Here is a 22,561-nt window from a genome sequence, read left to right as displayed (position 1 = left end):
GTAAGTGCAGGGGGCATGTGGAGCCTGGGGAAGTGTAAAATGGGCCACCCAGAGGCCCATGGAGTGTGAAAATGGGCCTATTTCCAGCCTCCAGAGCCTGGGGAGGTGGAAAACAGGCCTTCCACAAACCATTTATGTTTCTAGGAGGCTGCAGAGAGGCCTACTAGGCCCAAAACAGGGCACAGAGGGAAGGTGCCACCCTTGTGGCCTGTTTTTGCTCCCGGGGGTTGCAGAAGGCTGAGTACTACCTGTCACACCCCCTTGGTATGGCCACCATGGCCACACCCACCCAGCCAGTCATTAGGGCAGAGAACCAGTTGTTAATTTATTTGAATCCCACCATTGCAGATATCTCTGTGATGAAATAACATTAAGTTTTGAGGTTGAGGGCTTGTACATGAGAAGAAGAATCATAATACTTTTTAAAAATTGTCACATCATAAATTGCCAAAGAGAAAATGGATCATATATCATTTCATACCTGGGGCCAGCATAGCAGCATAGGTTTTGTAGTAGCAATATAAATACTATGAGGGACGCCCAGAAAGGAATGCACCATATTTTTTTTCTCAGCCTACTTTAGATATACATGATTTCAATTGTCAGGAGTGTGTATGTAAATTTTGCATTTCTTCAGACAGATAGCATAGCTGCATCAGTGTTTTGAAATGACGTCTGTAAATGATGTATGTTACAAGCAGTGTGTTGTCATTGAATTTCTCACTGCAGAGAAAGAAACTGTTAGGAACATTCACAAATGTTTGTGTACAGTTTATGGAGAATCTGCAGTTGGCAGAAGTATGGTTAGTCACTGGGCACAGAGGGTGAGGCCATTAGAAGATAGTTCAACAAAGCTCCAAGGCTTCATAACCAGAACAAGGAGACACATGCCCCTGTGTCTCACTAGAGGAAGGCCATAGAACGGGATGGAGATTAGGTGGAAAAATAGGGAGTGTAGAAGAAACATTATTATTTCTTATGTGTAAGTTTCATTGTGTTCAATAAATAATTGTTGAAGACAAAAAATGTGGCGCATTACTTTCTGGGCAACCCTCATATCAGATTAGCTTTGATTCCTGGTGATAACATGGACACCACCATGCAGTTTTCTTAGTAATAATACAAAAGGAGATTGCCAACATTTTGTTCCAGAGCTTCTTTTTTCTTTTACTTCCAGCCTAAGATTTAATAGGTGAACATTGCTTGTTCATCTAAGTGTAGAAACCAAAACGAATACATCCTGACAACTAAGACACGAGCAGTCAATTCATTGGAGGCATGAAATACATTGGCAATGTTGCTGGAACAAGTGGGATGAAATTTTGTCTATTATGAGCGTTGGCAGCAGAAATTCTACTCTTTCTATAAGCCCCAATTTAGTTTGCTGCCAGGAAGGTTGATTCATTACCTACTTCCCCACTGCACTCAGACTGATTCATCCTCCCTGCTTCCTGAAAAAGTAAGGATGTAGATGAAGCCATGAAATCTCTAGACAAGGACATTCTGCTTTTATTCTTTCACTGATGAGTTGATCTTGGTGGTGGAGATGCACACCTGGGATTAAGACAGTCAGGTTTTTGGACTGAATAAGTTATTATTCAGTATTATACAATAAAAACTTGTAGTGTTAGAGCAAGAAGAGGATTTGGCTGGGGGTGTTGAAATTATTTGATTCAGTTATTCTTTTAAATAAAGTGCTTCTGGGAAATGTAGGTACATAAATTGATTTATTATTGCAATATTTGCATATGAGCTCAGTCTCGATTATTTTAAAATTACAACATAAATACATAAATATTTGTATATCATATGTATTTACCTGCACATGTATATATGTACAATTTCCCTAATCTTAAAATGGAGTTGTTGAAGTCTTGCGAAATTTGGTGATATCATGACATTTCAAATTTTATTTTATTTTATTTTATTTTATTTTATTTTATTTTATTTTATTTTATTTTATTTTATTTTATTTTATTTTATTTTATTTTATTTTATTTTATTTTATTTTATTTTATTTTATTTTATTTTATCTTATCTTATCTTATCTTATCTTATCTTATCTTATCTTATCTTATCTTATCTTATCTTATCTTATCTTATCTTATCTTATCTTATCTTATCTTATCTTATCTTATCTTATTTTATTTTATTTTATCTTATCTTATCTTATCTTATCTTATCTTATTTTTTTGTATCCCACCTTATTTTTTTTTTTTTGCAAACAATTCAAGACAATGAATTTATCCAACACACCTTCCTTCTATACTCCCCACAATAACCACCCTTTGGGGTGGGCTGGGCTAAGAGCGCCCAAGTTCACCCAGCTGACTTTCATGGCTAAGGTGGGACTTGATCTCAAGTTCTTCTCCTTTCTAGCCTGGTGCCTTAATCACTAGACCAAACTGGCTGTCTTTTAATGTTCTTTTCAAATCTTGGGTATTTAAACTGTTCTTTTAATTCAATTGCATTGATTCTGGTTCCACTATTCAGCATTACACTGTGTGAACTTGAACCTGGAAAGATTGCTGGCCTCTGACTGATGAGGTCTGTTCCAGCTTTGATTTCAATCCTTTAGATACTTGTTGATTGAGAAAAGAGCTTCTGCCACAATAGTAATTTAAAAAACAAAACAAAACATCATCTATACAGATATGAGGACATTACAAATAATAAAACTCTGAAATCCTGGAAATTTTAAATTAAGTTTAAAAGATGAATTGCACTTCATTGTCAAGCTTACATTTTTAAGAAAATAGTATTTTACTCTTTTACATTAATATGATGTAAGAGCTATGGTGGCCCAGAAGTTAGAATGCAGTATTGGAAGATAACTCTGCCCACAGCCAGGCATTCAATCCTGACCAGCTCAAGGTTAACTCAGCCTTCCATCCTTTCGAGGTTGGTGCAATGAGGACCCATATTGTTGGGAGCAATATCCTGTCACTGTAAACTGCTTGGGCTGAAAAGCATTGTGAAGCAGTTTATATGTCTAAGCATTGTTGCTATTTTGATGAAAATGTGTTCATTAAGAAGAAACATATACTTTTTATGGTGAAACATACTACATCATAAATACAAAGCAGCTTTTTTCACTCAACAATAAAGAAAAGCGGGGGAGGGAGCAGAGGATCTTTTAGATTTACAGGCTTAATTGATATAGCTTTGAGACCAGCAGCATTTAATACATTTAATAATCTACAATTGTGAAGTATTTTGGTTATAGAAAACAAAGTATAGTTTGTTTTAAGTCAGTAATATAGAAAAAAGCAAATTGTTATTTTTTTAAAAATGAAGAGTTGTGGATATTTTGCTCTGTTATGTTTTATGTAATTAATCAAAGGATTAGTAACAATTTGAGAATCAATAGATATTTCTCATTCTGCCAATTTACATATTTTAGCTAGGAAACAAACACTTGTGGCTGGGATATTAAGACTGTAAATATTTGACTAAATCTCTAATCTGAATTGGCATTCTTAATCAGATAAAGTCACTTCAGATGGCTGAATTGATTCCTTTGAATCAATTTGGTGCTTCTATGCATACAAAGAAATGGTGATACAAACATTGGATTGGACTTGATTCAATTCAAACATCCAACCTGAATTTAATCAATTTTCCATATCAGTTTGAATTATTGAGCCAGATTCACTTTATGACATTATTTGAATTATCACACTGAATGTGATTTATTTTCCAGTTTTTTAGTTGTTCCTTCAGCAACTTTCAGTTGAGTTTGCACTGATTTGTACGGGTCTATGAAATGAGACATCATTGGAAAACTATGTTTCAGCTTAAACTCATGGATTCTCTCAATCAAAAGATAATTGAGAAAATGCCAGTCTCCTAGCCTCTATGTTTACAGTCAAATGACCAGACTCTCCCCCAACTCATATTAGCATCCATTGTCTTGATGATACTAATAGAATATCCAGAATGGCATGCTCTAGCCCTTCTTGGAAAGAAATCTCAGAAACAAAATCTCTGGCACAAAATTGAATGAACACTACGAAGAGGTTAAAAAAAACCAAAAAACCCCCAGATTTCTCCATACAACTTAGGTTGTGTATCAAGACAGGGCAAAACATCTGCAAACCTCCTCCAGACCATATTGGACTATAAATATGAAATGGAGAATAATACTAATCCCCAACCACCAGCCCAAGTAAATATCCAGTAATGCAGGGTTTCTCAACCGGAGCAAGTTTAAGATGGGTGGACTTCAACTCTCAGAATTCCCCAGTCAAATTGCTTTGAGTTTAAATTCACCCGTCTTAAACTTGCCCAGGTTGAGAACCACTGCATTGATACATCACCTGAATCTAAAATATAAGCAATCTTCTTTACCCAGTAGTTCCCAAACCAGGAAAAGAGAAAGAGGCTATATAAATAAAAAAAAAGAGAAGGATGTAAGAAAGAGGGAACTGAAATTATGGCAAGGGGCAATGTTCCCTCTAATTTTTTTCCGGGGTGGGCGGAAAAGTATAGTATCTGAGCGGCAGTCCCCTTGGGACTGGGCGGCATAGAAGTATAATAAATAGATAGATAGATAGATAGATAGATAGATAGATAGATAGATAGATAGATAGATAGATAGATAGACAGACAGACAGACAGACAGACAGACAGACAGACAGACAGACAAACAAACAAATAAACAAATCCCTTCTTTTTTATTAAAAGAAATTAATAATAAAACAAAACAAAACTATTACTATTAAAACTAAAACAACCAGCAAATCCAAAAACATAACTATTAATAAAAACAGGTGAGGGCTGGGGGTTTTTTCCCTCTATTATTTAAGTGCTTTTACCATATGCTTTAAATCAAGAGTCACTTCTCTCTCTGTTTCTCTCTCTTTCCTGTCATTCTCTGCCTCAATCATTTTCTCTAGGGAGGCAGGGGCAGATGGGGAGTGCACGGGCATGGAAAAGGGTGCGCGGGGGGTATTTTGGGACATGCGCGTGCTCACGCGCGCAACTTACGGGGAACACTGGCAAGGGGAATAATTTTTTTGGGTGGGGGTGGGTGGGAAACAACCAAGAGGAATTGGGGAAAGAATAGAAAAAGTGACTTTGTGAGAAAGGGCCAAACGTAGCCATGGACTGTTTGTGGGGAGAAGAAAAAAGCAGACCTCCACAGACTTTAGCTTTCCGTTTACTGCTTTGGGTTAGCATTATTCAAATCTATCCTGTTTCCCTTTCTACACTTTTTAGACAAAGAAATTCTTTGGTGGTGAAAAAGAGATATCATCTTACAAAATTTTGACTTCACATTAGGAGAAATGTGAGAGAATTCCTGTCATTTTATTAATCTTCCTACTGTATCTGCATATTTTACATCTGTAGAATAAACCCAGATGATTTTCCTTTCCTTTTGTGCTCTATTTTACACACAATCTTTCATACAACCACTCAAAAGTTCTTTCAATGGATTTCAGGTTTTCTGCATGTTATTTGGGATGTTCCCGACTTCCTGCTGACTCAAATTTCTGAAAAGTCACTCTTCATGCTTTTTCTCATTTTCTTCCCAAAGTTTTGCTTTGAATCTTTTCCTGCTTTCTGCTTTTGGTCTCAGAATAATGCACTTTTAATTTTGGAATGGATATTCGGAAGACCTCAAATGCAGACTGTAAAATACCCTTTCATTCATCTCCATTCATGGGAATAGCCCGGGAGAGTTACACAAGAGTTGAGATAATTAGAAGTTTGGATAAACGGAAGTGTTTTGTCCAAAGATTTACGCTGACAAGAGAGACACCCAGTGGATTTGGATAATGAGTGGCTTCAGATATTAGTATTTTTATAGCATTTTAAACATGCTAACTATTTCATGGCTCTCAGCCAAATTAATTCACGTTGTAGCAGAACAGAGCAAGGATGATGTGCTCCCAGTCTTTTACTGTTCCAATTCCTATAACCGCTGACCTGCTGCAGCACACTGTGCTGCAAAGCTAATAGCCAAATCTGCTCATCCCAAAAGCTTTACTGCTTCTTGTAATGTTGAGCTAACACATCCAGGACCAGGTTTTCCCTTCACGCCTGACTATTTTTACTGTTCGCTTCTACAGCTTCCTGTTTTTCTTTCCGAATGCAAAACACTAAGATAGTTTTTATAAAATCAGCCTGAAAATCAAGGCAGAGAGGCTTTGGGAAAAAGATTCACCTCTTCTGAACACCCCTTTCCAAAGTGTGAGAGTAGCTGCATTTCAGGGGAGGGGAGGCCATGCAGTTTCTTTGAAGATGCAACTGCTTGGGCATATCACAGCCATGAGTCATTGTTAAAGCAAACATAGTTGGTGCCTTCCCATCAAGGGTGGATTCCTCCTGGGTTGAACTGGATTGCCCAAACCGGTAGCGACCTGCTGGTGATGTTACAGTCGGTGCCAGTCCATGGCCGCCGCCAGTATCAGGTTCCTACACTGGCCACACTGCGCACTGGAAGTAAAATGTGCACTGCGCATGCAGCTTCAGCTCACCAGTGTGCACGCACATGTCCCAGCAAGATTTTGCTTCTGAGCATGCACAGGAAGCAAAATCTCATGAGGAGATGCATGCGTGAGATTTTAGCGATTTCTTTGCTTCTGTGCATGCGCGGAAGTGGAAAAATCACCGAAATATTGTGTATGTGCATCCTCTCACAAGGTTTTGCTTCCTGAGCATATGCAGGAAGCAAAATCTCATGAGGGGATCCGCACATGATATTTTGGCTATTTTTTGCTTCTCTACATGCCTGGAAGCAAAAAACCATAGCCAAAATCTCTCTTGCACGTGCATCCTCTAACTAGATTTTGCTTCCTACACATGCACAGAAGCAAAATCTCATTACAACACATATGGGTGCCAAAGCTACGTGTGCAGCACACCAGTAGCGGCATTAAGTAGCAACCCCTACCTAGGCATCACCATCTCTTTTCCCCTTGTTTGGATGGCTTCTCCTCTTCCACTGCTTGAAAGAGGGCCCTCCCACCCCCTTTATTTCTTCACCCAAAGCACAGCTGATCAGCTCCTTTGCTTTGCTTTGGACTGAGTTCTGTTACTGAGCATGCGCAGAAGCAAAATTGCACAAGGGACATGCGTGTGAAATGTCACAATGAGAACCAGTGATGACGGTAAATGGAACCCACGCCTGCTTCACGTGCACCTATAGACAGTCACCGAAAATACTTGAAGCAACTCGGCCAAAATTTTAGAAGTGCATGTCTGGTTTAACACTTCCAAAAGGGAATTTTCCTTCCTGCTAACAGACATTCTGAAACCCCATTTCTATGCTTTGCACAACCACAGTCTAAAAGTCAATACCCCTTGCAAAGACAGGAGAGAAATCATGGTGTGATCCCCTCCAATCCTCCTTATGTCTTTGTGTTCACACTTTTTACATGATTAAATTTGTGCACTTTTTAAAACTGGGGAATTGCATCAGGCTGTGAAAAAAACAGAAATCAACTGCATTCACATGTATATTAATGAACTAAGTTGTTTTGTATTAAAATGAGAACTTTATTATTTTTCCCCCTCATGCACCTGTCTGTTGTGCTACGCTACCCACTTCATCAGAGAATTACAAAGTCAGGTTTCAGTCTAGAAGTCATAGGTAAAAGGTGCTTGAGTAAATCAATAGTCAGGAATCACTAGTCTGTCAAACAATGGGAAGTACAGTATCTTAAAACAGCAATGCAATCAGTTAATCAGAAAGTAAGTCTAAGATCTAACTAAGAGTTTAAAAAAATAAAACAATAAGCAGGCATGTAATGCAAAGTCAGAATAATTATCTCCAAGAAGCTTATTAATGAACATTAAATCCTGGTTGACTAGACTAGAAGAATTAGGAAAAGAAATACTGCTGTGTTCTCTTTTCTAGAACTGAAAAGATTTCTGTCTTTCCATACAATGTTATCAGAGAGATAAGCATCCCTTAATCAAAAACTGCTCAGAGCTTTGGCTGGAGCAAGATATGTTTAATTCAGCACTATCAGACTTCTCTTCAGCAACAGGTTATACACCTGTTACACACCTTAACTTCAAAGAATCAGAAATCTATGCTATCTATCAAGATTGAGGTAGTAACACCAAGAGGAAAATTGCTTTGATTTTTTTCCTTCCCAGGAAGAAACACGACAGATCAAGCCCAATATGACTTAGGTGAATCAGATCCATTGCAAATGTCATTTTTTTTGTAGGATTGGCATTTCAAAAATGAAAATAGTGACACAAAGAAGATCTTCTTGATATGATATTCTTGTCGAAGATGACCAGGCTAAGTCCGAAGGGGTGGGGTGGGGTTCAAAAGTGTCATCGGTCAAGAGTCCCTTCATGCCTAAATTCAGCCTCCCTTGAGTTCCTTCCTTTTTGTTTTCAAAAAAGTTTATTTTTCTCTATACATACATATATGCCATATCATATACTTTTAATACATTACAGTATAATATAAGCATATTTCAATCACCAAATATAATCATTAATAGTTCATATCGATTTACTTTTGGAATTCATCACTACCTACTTTTCTAGTTTCGTCACTTGGATTACCAAAAATTATTATTTTGTCAATCCTAATTTAGACACTTTTGATTGTTAGATTCTCTATTGGCTGTTTTCTCTTGCCTAATAAATCTAAGCCATAGTGCTTCAATCATTACCGTAAATCCTTAATTATCCATTCATGTTTCTTAAGCCCTATTTTCCATAAGTAAATGCCCTTTTAAAAAACATTTTAAAAATGTTTTTTAATAAATCCATTTTTACTTATCTTCAAACAACAAATAACATTTCATATCAACTATTTTATACATTATGTCTAACTATAATAATACAGGGGTAAAGCAAAAAATTATTCAAATTCCAAAAACTTAAACTCATCAACTTATTTCATTACTTAGTCATTAAATTATATCTTCTCTTTTCATATTACAAATATGTTTATTCAGCAAGTCACGGATATCAAACTATAATATAACTAAATATTTATAGAGTTAAATTTTCCAAAGGTTTTCTCTTAATTAGTGTTGGGCGAACCCAATGAAGTTCAGGGTCGGGGTCGGCACCCGAATTTTTATTTTTTTTTCTGAGTTCGGCACTCGGAAAAGCACCAGGAAGCGCCGCCGCCCAGCTGTCACCTTCGGGAACAGCCGGGGCACTTCCCGGCGCTTTCCCGAACCCGAACTTTTGCCGAACATCTGGGTTTGGTGTTCAGGAGACCGCTGAGAAATGCCCCGGCTGTTTCTGAAGGTGACAGCTGAGCGGCTGCGCTTCCCAGAACAGCCAGGGAGCTGTCGGCCGGTCGGATGGTGCAAAAGGAGGTGGGGAATCCCACGAGGGGCGGAGCTTTGACATCACTGAGACGTCCTTCCTGGAGTCCTCGTTTCAGCTGGGCAGGAAGGATGTCTCAGTGACATCAAATTTCTGCCCTGGAATCTCCTCGTGGGATTCCCCACCTCCTTTTTCGCCTCCTGACTGGCCGACAACTCCCCAGCTGTTTCGAAAGGTAACAGCTGGGCAGCGGCGCTTCCTGGCGCTCTCCCGAACCCGAACCTGAACCCAAACATTTGTTGAACTTTTGCAAAAATTCGGGTTCGTGCTCAGTGAACCAAAACGCGCAAAGTTTGGTACGAACCCGAACTTTGCAGGTTCGGTTCGCCCAACACTACTCTTAATTTATATCATTAATATATAATGTTCAAATGGCAATCAAGCTCCTGAGCACATGTATCAAGAGATAATCAAATCAAATCTAATAATTTTATAACAATATGCCACTGGCATACATCCTCACCCATTTTTATTTATATTTCCCTCTATTAATCCCAGTATAATAATCATACCCTATTCTATTTGTTTTTACTACTGTAAAGCCCAGTGTAATAATCATGCCCTCTGTCATCATGCCATCCTTCCTTAACTCCTGCTATTAGTAGTTCAGCTTCTTGTAGAGACTTAAACACCCTGATTTCCCCATCACTTGCCAGTTTTCCTGAAAGCATTGTAAACATCTGTGGATGTGTAAGCCTTGGAGACCTCTTTGATATTATTTTGGAACTTCTAAAGTTTGCATTAGTTATAATGCAGTAGTACAATACACATTACAGGAAATACTGAGGAGACAACAAGTAGAAGGATTTAGGGAAGGAATGGAGATGGAGACAAAAGGAGAAGGGTGAGAATTTTATGTATAAAACTGTTACAAAACAAATGCAGTCTAAAATTCAAATTGCATCTTACTCTAGAATCTTTTTCAAGAAAAAAACTAACAAGTCAATATGTTTGCCATCTAATACTGAACAGGAAAAAAATCTGATGACATCTAATAGCAATTGACGGTTTTAATTGTTTTTACAATAATATATGTATTATTGTTTTTGATGTTAATGTTTTATTATTGAATATTTATTTTCGATTATTTTATTTTAGATATTATTCACTGTATGTCAGTGGAAATAACAACAACAACAACAACAACAGAGTTGGAAGGGACCTTGGAGGTCTTCTAGTCCAACACATCTGCTTAGGCAGATAAATGGTTATTCAAAATCTTCTTAAAAACTTCTAATATTAGAGTATTCACAAATTCTGGAGGCAAACTGTTCCAATGGTTTACTGTTTTAACTGTCAGGAAATTTTCCTTAATTCTAAGATATTTCTCTCCTTATTTAGTTTCCACCCATTGCTTCTTGTTCTACCCTCAGGTGCTTTGGAGAATAGTTTTACTTCCCCTTCTTTGTGGCAACCCCTGAGATATTGGAACACTGCTATCATGTCTCTCCTGGTCCTTTTTTTTCATTGAGCAAGACACACCCAGTTCCTGCAAATGCTCTTCATATGTTTTAGCCTCCAATCCCCTAACCATCTTTGTTGCTCTTCTCTGTACTCTTTCTAGAGTCTCAACATCCTTTTTGCACTGTGACGACCAAAACTGAATGCAGTATTCCAGCCGTGACCTAACCAAGGCATTATAAAGTGGTATTAACACCTTGTGTGATCTTGATTCTATTCCTTTGTTAATGCAGGCTAGAATTGTGTTGGCTTTTTTGGCAGCTGCTGCACACTGCTGATTCATATTTAAATGGTTGTTTACTAGGACTCCAAGATCCCTCTCACAGTTACTACTGTTGAGCAATGTACCACATATATTGCACCTGTGCATTTTGTTTTTCTTGACTAAATGAAGACCCTTACTTTTTTCACCATTGAATTAATCTTTTTTTAGATAGCGCCCAATGTTCACGTTTGTCAAGATCCTTCTGTATTTTGCACCTATCTTCTGGATGTTAGCTATTCCTGCCAGATTGTTGTCATCTGCAAATTTGGTGAGATCCCCATCTATCCTTTTGTCCAAGTCATTGATGAAGATGTTGAAGAGTACTGAGCCTAAAACAGAACCTTGGGGTATTCCACTGCATACATCCCTCCATCTAGATGCAGTTCCATTGAGCATTTAACGTTGAATGTGGTTGTTTAGCCAGTTTTGAATCCATCTCATGGTGTTGCTGTCCATCCCATATTTTTCTACTTTATTTAGTAGTAGGTTATGGTCTACTTTGACAAATGCCTTACTGAAGTCCAAGTAAACCGCATTGACGCATTCCTCTGGTCCACTAATTTTGTCACTTTGTCAAAGAATGCAATAAAATTAGTCTGACATGATCTGTTTTTGACAAACCCATTTTGGCTTTTGGTTATTACTTTGTTTGTTTCTAGGTGTTCGTTGATTTGTTGCTTGATTATCTGTTCCAAAATTTTCCCTAGTATTGAGGTCAGGCTGATAGGTCTGTAGTTTCCTGGATCTGTTTTTCTTTTTTCTTTTTTTGAAGATGGGAACTACATCAGCTCTTTACAGTCCTCTGGCAATTCCCCGGTGCTCCAAAATCTTTGAAAGATGTAGTTCAGTGGTTCTGAGATCTCATCTACCAGTTCCTTCAGAACCTTGCGGTATAATCCATCTGGCCCTGGTGATTTGAATTTGTCTAGAGTAGACAGGTGTTCCCTTACCATTTTCTTCCCTATTTTAATTTGTGTTCCTAATATGTGTTTTGTGATGCTGTTTTTCATAGGTTGGACTGTTTTTTTCCCTTATATAAAGACAGATGCAAAAAATGTGTTAAGCTCCTCTGCTTTCTCCATGTTGCTTGTCACATTCTTGCCACGTTCTCCCTGCAATGGACCAATTGTTTCCTTGACTTTTTTCTTGTTTTTAATGTTGGAAGAAACACTTTTTGTTACTGTTATGTATGTAAATAAATGTATATGTAAATAGAGTTATGTAAATAAGTTATGCAAATATTGCAAATATGCATACCGGCCACAGATTGGCTAAGCCACGACCGGGAAATTCAAGAGGTTGTCAAGCCACACCTCTACAGGAAAAAAGTTTAAAAGTGACAACCCAGCCACTAGCCGTCAATTCTCGTTACTTGCTACCATGTATTCTTTTAGTTATTTTGTTACACCCATTCAAGACGATTCCTAATAAAACGAATTGGATCACAACTTGTCTTTACTTTATTCTGATCTAACAGTTACTTTTTACTTTTGTTTTGGGTTTAAATTAGGAATTTATTCTAATTTTGGCAGTGTAGATATTTCACAAACAAACAGATTATTCAGGAAAAAATGATGTTGCAATATCATTTCTTTGTTTCTCTCACTTTAAATTTGCCTTGAAAGATTTTGCATTTCTGTACGTTTAAGCTGAATTTGAAAATTAAGGGAGACTAGGATAGATCTATTTTGGCCTCATACCCACTGGGACTTGAACCTGCAACCTTTGCCTTGTAAGGCAGAGAATTATCCTCTAGGCTACAGTATCCAATCCCTTCAGCTCTGTATATATATATTGGGGGGGGATAGTAGAGGCCATTGTTCTAAATATTGTGCTGCTAAACATACACTGTAATTTCAGGTTGATTTATTGTCTATTGTCCAGCAATGTTTCCAATGATCTCCTCCTATCAAAGATTTTGGTTTCTGAAACCTGAGGGGAAAAAAGCTTTTCACGTCAAACAATGTAGCTCAAATATTTGTGTATACTGGATCTTGAGGTAAATGTATTAATTGAAATTGTGCTCAATTTGCATAGGGGAAAAATCCAGTTCAAAATTCTCTGGAAAATCCACATCTCAGGGACTGAATGCAAAGCTGACATGCTCTCTCCCACACTGCACAGAGCAATGAAAATGACAGATACAGATTTTATAGATAATAATAAGTAAATAAGAAAACTGAGAGCAAGGTGATAGACTTCAGTTGCCATAGTGAAAAGTGAAATAAAAGCTAGGGGGAAAAACAAGCGACAAAACAAACATCTGGGACAATGAACATATCCTCTGGCAATTATGACCTTATAGCAGAACTGATCCTGCTGTTTACTGACCACTTCTGAGTATCAGGCATAGGCCATAATTGCAACTAACAATGAATGAAATGAATGAAATGACTATTTGGCCCATTTTCATTTCCAGAATAAGGTGTCTTGTTTCTCAGGAGAGTCCTTGATGCATTTCACACCAAACAAAAATCTCAGAAGTCGCTGTTAGTATGTTATCAGAAATGTTCCTCAGGGCTCTTTTCAGGAACATCTTTTATATTACCTCAAGATTATAGCAATAGCACTTAGATTTATATACCACTTCACAATGCTCAACAGCCCACTCTAAGCAGTTCACACTATCAGCATATTGACCCCAATAATCGGGCTCCTCATTTTACCAACCTTGATAAGAATGGAAGGCTGAGTCAACCTTGAGCCGGTCAGGATCAAACTGCTGGTACTGAGCAGAGTTGCAATGCTGCATTCTAACCATTGTGCCATTATGGCTCTTACGTAGTATTTGAGGTTCATTTTAGTAGTCCGGCCTTCACAAGAAGGGTACACAAGCAGAGGAACAACAACAACAACAAAAACAACAACAGCTAGCTTCATTTGTGTACTGCTTTTCCTCCAAGATTGGATCATGCTTTGATTTCTCAAGCAAAAAGTATTATCCTACCACTAAATTGGTTTTAATTGCTGGGTTACCTAGGAACACAGGCACATTCTTGCCCCAAGACAAAACTAACATGAACATTTGCCTCAGGCTTTTAGCCTAATATTCAGGAGTGGATTGCTCCTGGTTCAGATGTGTCTGTTGCTGGTCAGAGAGCCAGTAGTGACAGCAGCACGAGGATTCGTCCACCCTCCGGGAGACTACCATATGGGTTCTAAACCCTGCTGTTCTGTTCGGGTCATATGTGACCCGAAGCCAAGTTTGAGTCCCTGTAAAAAATTTTCCCTGCATATCTGAAACTTGAAATTTCATGTAGGTTCATCATTTCAGGGGTTCTCTCTATGAGAATTTTTTTTGGGGGGTGGGGGGCTTAGTTTTTGCTGGGCAAAAAAAGTTACAAATCTTATGTTCCTGGGTCACCCTGACCCGGACCGAAAACTCTTCATTTGCAGTGCTTATGTTTGGTCTTTTTGAAAGCTTTTTTCACTTGGAAAGTAGTCTGAACATTTCTGCACACAATGATATGAAAATTGAAATGAAAAAAGTAAATCTTATTGGTTTATTTTGCGGATATAATGCACACACCCCCGTTTTTGTGAAAAAAATTTCAATTTATGGATAGTTTTGCTTGCAAAATGCATTCTATTTTACTAAAGTTGGTGTGGGATTGGTAGCTTGAACATTTCTGAATATAAGAAAAATATAAAGGAACTGAAAAAAATGATTCTTATTGGTTTTTTAACATCAGAAATAAGCCCCCCCCCCCTTGGCTGCTTGCAACCATTTTCACTTTTTATTTTTTTATGCTCCAAATCCGAAATATTCTTTAAAATCTTAGGCATTCATTTACTCAATTTAACAATGCTGATCATCAAAAAATATTTTTGGGGTGGTGGCTAATTGTTTTCTGGGCAAAAAAAAATCATAACTTTGAATCTGTTTCTGTTCGTATGTGACCGGACCAAAAATATTTTTTTTAGGTACTTGAATTTGATCTTTTTGAAAACTTTTTCAACTGGAAAACTAGTTTGAACATTTATGAACATAATGATATGAAAATTGAACTGGAAAAATTGAGACTTATATTTTTATTTTGATCAAAAAGCCCCTCCCCCCATCCTTTTTTAATTTCGTGTCAATTTCTATTTTTTAAGGCTACAAATCCCTAAGGAATTTCCCCCCAAAAGGTTTGATATACTAAATTGAACATTTCTGAATATAAGAAAAATATAAATGAACTGAAAAAATGGTTCTTATTGGTTTATTTTTGCCACAAAAGGGCCACCCCCCCTCGGCCTTGCTGTGTGCCATTATTGTCACTGTTTATATATATTTGTCTAGAAATATTTGGAATATCCTTTTGAAAATCAGCCACATTGTAGCCAGAGAACTAATTTTATGAAACAAATCCATTTTACTAAAAAAAAGTATGTAAGTTTGAAATTAACAGCATAATTTTTATATAAATTGAAATAATTGAGGCATACTTTATGTGCAAAATAAACCAATATGCATCAATTTTTCCAGTTCAATTTTCATATCATTATGTTCAGAAATGTTCAAGCTACCAATCCCACACCAACTTTAGTAAAATAGAATGTATTTTGCTAGCAAAACTATCCATAAAGTGAAGACTATTTTAAAAAAACGGGGGGCGTGCATTTCATCAACAAAATAAACCAATATGCATCAATTTTTCCAGTTCAATTTTCATATCATTATGTTCAGAAATGTTCAAGCTACCAATCCCATACCAACTTTAGTAAAATAGAATGCATTTTGCAAGCAAAACTATCCATAAATTGAAAAAAAATTCACAAAAACAGGGGGGGGCGTGCATTATATCCGCAAAATAAACCAATAAGATTTACTTTTTTCATTTCAATTTTCATATCATTGTGTGCAGAAATGTTCAGACTACTTTCCAAGTGAAAAAAGCTTTCAAAAAGACCAAACATAAGCACTGCAAATGAAGAGTTTTCGGTCCGGGTCAGGGTGACCCGGGAACATAAGATTTGTTACTTTTCTTAAACAGAACAGCACTTAACTTCTGTGTATGCACAAGCATTCTGCACATGTGCAGAGGGTAAAAGAAACCATATAGCGTGTCTGGGAGTGTGGACAAAGCCTCGCACCTTTGTTGCTACCAGCTCTCTGGCAGGCACGCCTGAACTGGGAGCATTTCACTCTTGCTAATATTAAAGTCCTAAAGTAAAATGCCATGTTCTGCATGAACTTCAGCAAAAATGGTTTGTTATCCTTAACATAAACTTACAAATATCTCTGGTACTATGCTTTCCAACCCATTAACTGGTTAAAATAAGAATTTAATTTTCCAGCTCAGAACAGGGATAATAATTGGGGACTTACTTCTGATTCTTTTTTTTTTTTTAAAGGGCAGCATTAAGCTTTTTTTAAAGAGGTCCTTGTTAATTTGAAGTTTGAAAACAAACAGTGTGATTAGGAAAAAGACATAATGGACTCAAATGGCAACTGTTCTCATTAATAAGAATTCTTTACTGCTGGGTAATAATTGAGAATTCATCACTGCAGAAAGCTGCATTGTATTCATCTCCCTTTGGTTGTCAAATGATTGGTTTTAATGTGGTGACAATATTGGGACTGCAGAACTCATGTCTACTGACCATTAGATTGTGTTTCACATCAAAACTATCACAGACACAGTAATGACATAAAAATCAGGGAAAATATATATTTCACAGTTGATTTAGCAGCTGAAGTAGAAAAAATGCATGAAGCTATTTAGTTTCAAATTCCCATAGATTACTATACCGGTAGTCTTCTATTTACCACCACATTTCAGCCCAAAATTTATGTTGCTGAGAAATTTGTTAAGTGAATTTTGCCCCATTTTGCAGTTGTTAAGTGAATCACCCTCAGCTGGTAAATTAGTATTCATTCATTCATTCATTCATTCATTCATTCATTCATTCATTCATTCATTCAATTTTTATGCCGACCTTCTCCTTAGACTCAGGGCGGCTTACAACATGTTAGCAATAGCACTTTTTAACAGAGCCAGCATATTGCCCCCACAATCCGGGTCCTCATTTTACCCACCTCGGAAGGATGGAAGGCTGAGTCAACCTTGAGCCAGTGATGAGATTTGAACCGCTGACCTTCAGATTTACAGTCAGCTTCAGTGGCCTACAGTACAGCACTCTACCTGCTGCGCCACCCCGTCTCATATTAGTAACACAGTTGTTAAGAGAATCTTAACAAAATGAATTGACTTTGCTTGTCAGAAGATTGTAAAAGGGGATCACGTGACCCTGGGACACTCCAAACGTAATAAATGTGAGTCAGTTGTTAAGCATCAAAATGTAAATCACATGACTATGTGGATGCAGCAAAGGTCATAAGTGTGAAAAATGGTCATAAGTCACTTTTTTCGGTGCCGTTGCAACTTTGAATGGTCACTAAGTGAACTGTTGTAAATTGAGGACTATCTGTACTGTTGGTTTAGGAATTTGATCATACCAGAAGCTAATATCTTAGTGTCTTAACTTATAGCAAATAAAGTCAAAAAAGAATTATTTTAAAGTTCGTTCTCATGCTTCTTCAATCTCTGGACTGTGTTATCTCTTATCCAAACCTCTCCTTAACATCTCTTTCAGAGCTTTCTTACAGTTATTTTAAAATTCCTTTCCAGAGGCCAAATTGGCACGGATTACCAGATATTTTTTTAACTCCATTTCTTTCTGTTTGAAGTAGGAGGAATGAGGGAATTTTGGAAACCACAGTACAACAGTGATGATTGTGGGGCATAAATTGCCAGATTAAGCAATTATTTATTCATGGGATTAGTATGCTGCTGTTTTCTCCCATGCTCCCAGTAGCTCTCAAAAAGAGAATAAAAAATGAAGACATCCATCGTAAAAATCCTAATGAAGCCTCACATCCTGTAAAACAAAAATTAAATACAAAACCCAGCTTAAACATTATATAACTGTGATTAATACAATGGCGACAATCAGTTCAGAGGTCCTGTGAGAAAACTTGATTTTTACTAGTTTCCTGGCAACATTGCCAAACAAACCAATCTCATTTTTAGAACAGAGACATATTGAAACCTTACCAAAAAGTAACTCAATTCCCATTGTTTTACAAAGATGGGATACCACTTGATACTTCTTCTGGGAAATTATATCCAGGCAAGCAGTCTTGGAGTGATCTTGGTACCAAGACTTAAGGCATAATAAATCCAAACAAGCACTTGGACCTTCCATTTCCAGCAAAGTATCAGCAGCAAATTTCTGATGCACAAAATAGGCAAAATATGCTGAAGGCCACAGTACTAGCCAATAAGTGGACTTCTGCAATAGTAAATGTCAAGATTTCCTAGGGGATGGTGCTCATCTCCATTTTTTAGCCAAGGAAGCCAGTGTTGTCTGAAAACACTTCTGTGGTCATGTGGCCAGCTTAACTATACACTGAGGCAATAGAACATTGTTATATTCCCATCAAAGTGATACCTACTTATCTACACGCTTTCGAACTGTGAGATGGGCAGGAGCTAGGGCAAGGATGGGAGCTCACCCCATTGCACAGCGTTCGGATCTCAAACCCAGGCTGTCAAGAATTACAACTGACAAGCTGAGCATCTTTAACCACTCAGCATCTTTATCTACAATCTTCAAACAATAACAATTCATGCCTTTATTGCCACCCAGTTAGATTACATTTATGTAATAGAACAGTGATGGCGAACCTATGCCAAGGGTGCCACAGGTGGCATGCGGAGCCATATCTTCTGGCAAATGAACCATTGCCCTAGCTCAGCTCCAATGTGCATGTGTGTACCTGCCAGCTGATTTTTGGCTTCCAGAGTGCCTCTGGAGGGATGGGGGAGGGCATTTTTATCCTCCCCCAGCTCCAGGGGAGCGGTTGGAGCCTGGGGAGAGCAAAGCACAAGCCTACTGTGCCCACCAGAAGCTGGGAAACAGGCCATTTCCAGCTCCAGAGGGCCTCCGGAGGGTGGGTAAAGCTGTTTTTGCCCTTCCCAGGCATTGAATTATGGGTGTGGGCACTCACGCATGTGTGATAGCGTGCACACTCTTTCAGCACCCAAGGGAAAAAAGGTTTGCCATCACTGTAATAGAATGTATGAAAGACCTTGGAAGAGGGGAAGGGGAAGAAACACAGTCTAGGAACAATCAGAGAAGAGTGGGAGAAGCCCACAACTGAATAAGATCCCCCCACAACTAATCAAGCAGTAAAAAGAGACTGGAAGGAATTTGTACTTTTAGACTTGCATGGTTCTCTTAATGCAGCTGTACTGATCTCGTTTAATCTGGTGCAGCTGGGAAGATGATAACATGGGATTATCTTTAGAGATCATTGGGATATAGCAACCCCTATCTCATGTACATTTCATGGGAAACATATTACATCTGTATTTTGGGCCTTACAATGACTTTTTTTCAGTGCCATTGTAACTAACCTAGTGAGGTAGTCATGAAATGAACTATTCTAAGCTGAGGACTACATGTATAAGCTAAGACTGGGAGAACACTGGGCAAATTCTCAAGATTGATGTCAAGTCAACAGACAGGAAGCAGAACTTCCAGGAATGCTACTGAGGTAGAATAACAGATTCTTAGTTCTGAATGCAAGCATGGAAGAGCAGTTGCATTTACTTCAGCTCATTTTTCATGGAGGAGATGTAAGAATACTGTTGCTTCAAACAGCATTACATAGCATCTTAGCGAAAAAAAGGGTTTCGTGATACTGGATCACATAAATTTGAGCATTTTAACATTTCATAGCCCTTACAAACAGAATCACACAGAAGGCATATCAATTCAGTCCCCGTTGTCATCACCCAACTGCCTACTTGAATGAATAGCTCAGGCTGTCAGGCACTAAAATGTCTTCAGAAACATCCCAAGACATTTTGCTGTCACAGGCAAAAGATAAAATGATCTCTTACCTATTTTACTGTCCCAACTGAATCTGTCCCAACTGGTGCTGAATTTTATTTTTACTCTGGTGGGGTAGCATCCTTCATTAACTTTCAGGATAGTGGGATAGCTTAGGGCAATGATGGTGAACCTTTTTTTCCTCAGGTGCCGAAATAGTGTGGGCATGTGCTATTATGCATGTGCAAGTGCCCAAAACCCATAACTCAATGCCTGGGGAGGACAAAAACAGCTTCTCTTGCCCTCTGTAGGCCAGAAATGGCCTGTTTCCCAACTTCTGGTGGACCCAATAGGCTTGTGTTTCACCCTCCCCAGGTTCCAAAGACTTCTCTGGAGTCAGGGGAGGGTAAAAACAATCTCCCCCAACCCCCAGAGTCTCTCCAGAAGCCAAAAATGCTCTCCCAGAGCCTCTGTGCAAGCCAATAATCAGCTGACCAGCACACACATGCACATTGGAACTGAACTAGGGCAACAGCTCATGTGCCAGCACATATAGCTCCACATGCCACCTGTGGCACCCATGCCATAGGTTCGCCATCACTGGCTTAGGGCATGCAGGTCAGATTACAATGAAATCCAGTTTAAAAAAATTCTGCAGCCTCTCCTGATCTGCCATCTAAGGCAGTTGTCCAATTCTGCTTCTGAATCAGTCTTGGAGCTTCACGTCTCATCTGGTAGCTTAGGTCCCATTCAGAACTTGAGATGAAGTCATTGTTATCCCCCATGCACATTGCATCAAAATGCATGTTAATTATTCACTTTATAAAGGAAAGGGCAAGAAAGCTACCTAACTTTAAGAGTAAAGTTGTCTTTAAGAGTAAAGTTGGAAAAATATTGTATAAATCCATTCAAAATTGGCAGAGATACGAGTACTCTGTATCTTGTGGCTTTGGAGATAGAGGAACTGTAAAAAGAAAGAACAGAGCCTTGTGAAATTATGAAATGAAAGTAATTAGGAAAATTGGGAAATAAATTATGAAACAATAATGAAAAAATATGAAATAATAATTCACTAGCCAGAATTTTTCCCAGCCAACATGACACAGTCTCAGAAATATATTCTGATGAAGATAAAAATGCCTGTGTTTTCTTTATATTATAAAGCATATAATTTGGAAACTGAACTATGAAAGGATAGTCTTCCTATCTGATTTTATTTCCTTTATAATTTCCTTCTTTTTCTTTTATTTGCAACCTAGAATCTTTTTTGTCCTTTCATATGTATTTGCATGCTTCCCACTCAGCAATACAAGAGTATGTTGAGCTATTGTTCAAATTAAAGTATGTTTGAAGCTCAATACTTATTTAGGTTTGTTTTCTTTAATTCTGCTAATTAGCCATAAAGCAATGCCAAGGGTCCATTATTTAATTCTCCAGTTGAAACAAAACTGTAAATGGGTCATGATCAGCTATTGCAGTTGAATTTATCGGGCAAACTGTTATATTTTGAAGCAAGCGCAAAGAAATCAAACATTTTTTCTGATATATTTTCACAACACATAATTTGGGGAAAGTGATTTAGGATTAATGGCATTCTTTCTACCAAACAAAAAACAAAAAAAACAAAATAACCAAGAAACCTTCAGTGATTTCTGTTTATAATAGCTATTAGATTATTGCCTCTCTGTAACCATATAGGAGCAAAGTCTTGCACTCCCCCCCCCTTTTTTTCATTTAAATGTTGTTTCTCTACAATATTGTTTGTTTTGTTGACTTCCCAGAAACATATTAGTGCTACTACATATGAGATGCAAACTGCATTCAGTTTAGGCTTTGAAATACTGGAAATGTGTCAGTTAGGTTTCGAGTTTTGAAATCTCTTCAGTTTCAAAGTGTGTGTATGAGAGGGTGTTTTATGGCACTATATATATATAGATCTATCCTAGTCTCCCTTAATTTTCAAATTCAGCAAAAAAACATGTGACATTATATATGTGTGTGTGTGTGTGTGTGTGTGTGTGTGTGTGTGTAGCTGATGAGGCCAAAATAAGGCCGAAATAGATCTATCCTAATCTCCCTTAATTTTAAAATTCAGCCAAAAAACATGTGACACATACAGATAGAATTGTCCGCTATCAATAAAATTAACTGCCTTGGAAATGGCCCTGGGTTGGGCCGAGAGGCAAATAAGGAGCTGTGATGTTCCTTCAATACACCAGGGTGATTCGACACAAAAATATGTAGCCCTTCCCTGATGCAGAGCTGAAGGAATTGGATACTGTAGCCTAGAGGATAATTCTGTGCCTTACAAGGCAAAGGTTGCAGGTTCAAGTCCCAGTGGGTATGGCTAGCTGATGAGGCCAAAATAAGGCCGAAATAGATCTATCCTAGTCTCCCTTAATTTTCAAATTCAGCAAAAAAACATGTGACATATATATGTATGTATATACTTACGTACGTACGTACGTACGTACGTACATACATACATATATCATATATATATATATCCAAAATACATATATCTATCTATCCCAAATTATTATATATCTGTCACATTGCAGTGTCCTGCATAAGAAAAGCCAGCAACACAAGTTGATGTTCATTTGTTTATCTGCAAACATGGACACAGCATGAAGTGACCATCCAAAAGGAATCAAAGTTTATGCTACCGTGGTTGGTTCACCCGCCCCTTATATT

Source organism: Erythrolamprus reginae, chromosome 2 (genome assembly GCF_031021105.1).
Source record: "Erythrolamprus reginae isolate rEryReg1 chromosome 2, rEryReg1.hap1, whole genome shotgun sequence".
NCBI lineage: Eukaryota > Metazoa > Chordata > Lepidosauria > Squamata > Dipsadidae > Erythrolamprus > Erythrolamprus reginae.
This window is presented reverse-complemented; position numbering follows the sequence as displayed.